Raw genomic sequence first — 1,417 nt, 5'->3', positions numbered from 1 at the left:
GATCGACCAGTTATAAGTCTGGCCCAAAGGCTCACGGACCTTCTTACCTGATCCGACCCAAAGCCTGGATCCATACCAGAGAGTAAGGCCCAAGACCAAACCGGATTGCCTTGCAACCAATCAGACCTTGCGACACAACACTGCAGTTAAACTAACCGTCCATCCGTTTGACTATGCAGCCGCGGACTGTCCACTTGGTTCGGCCTAAGCCTTGATCCAATGGCACCGTTTGGAACTCAAACCCTTTGGGAACTAGTACCCTTTGGACACTCGTGCCTCTTGGAAACTCATGACCCTTGGCAACTCGCACCCATTCAGATGTTCCAACCATTCGACCTAACTGTCCGTATGGACTGTCTGGTCTGTACGTGTGTCCGGCCTATGGCCAAAGGACCACGCCTTAACCTACACAAGTCATGAACCATTGTGACTGTTCAGGGAAGGGTTGCAACCGTTCAGAACAGAACAGAACCGCCCCTATCCAATCGGATCACCTGAGGCCGGTTTAGACCATGCGCGCGCCTAACTCGACGGTTATGGACCGCAGCCGCATTACTCAACCAGAACCACGGTTATAACCAATCCCAACATATCCACAAGGCCAAGCCAATGTACAGAAGGAGTAGACGAAGAATTGGATGAAAAGAATGAGAAGAATAGGACACAATCCAAACGCCCTTGGCTAGACCGGTTCAGACTGTCCGATTATCTTAACCGATGAGTCGGTGGATACCCCACTGACCCTATCTGACTGAACCACGGCTTTGGAGTCCTTCTCCAGACCTTTCTCTATGCCTTGGGTATTCATAACCGCACGGCCTCCTCTCTCCTAAACCGTTCTCCTTGCCGGAGATACAAAACCACCACGACCGGCCCTTTTCCGGCCGATCTCTTGGCCGGTACTCTCTCTCTCTCTCTCTACGTTTTTCTATGAGCATTTTACTCTGGAATTGGATAATGAAACCAACAGGAGAGGCCCCATATTTATAGAAAACGAGGGGGTAAGTCTTGCCCCACGAACAGGCACGACTTGCTAGCGAACAGGCACCATCGGCCAAGGGTTGTGCCCTCTAGGCCACTTGCATCCCATCGCCCTTTCTGATTGGGTTTGGGGTCGGTCATAAGCCCAACCCACGCCCCAAGCCTCCTGGACTTAGCCCACGGCCTTGTCCAAAGACCCAACAGCCCATGGCCTCATGGCCGGACCTCACAGCCCGCCACTGACCCGGACCCGGACCATCGGCCTAAAGCCCGAACAGTCCATCTAGCTGAGATGAGCTGACTCTCAGCTGTCTCAGCTGAGTAAGCTAGTAGTCCAGCTAGTGGAGCTGACTTAGTAGGGACTGAGCTGGAGTGAACTAAACCTAGCTTCGTTGAGCTGGTCGAGCTACTCGATCGTCTACTTCGTCCAGTTACC

The sequence above is a fragment of the Brassica napus genome, unplaced genomic scaffold (assembly GCF_020379485.1).
Source record: "Brassica napus cultivar Da-Ae unplaced genomic scaffold, Da-Ae ScsIHWf_1200;HRSCAF=1717, whole genome shotgun sequence".
NCBI lineage: Eukaryota > Viridiplantae > Streptophyta > Magnoliopsida > Brassicales > Brassicaceae > Brassica > Brassica napus.
The sequence above is the reverse complement of the archived record's forward strand: the minus strand, read 5'-3'. Positions refer to the sequence as shown.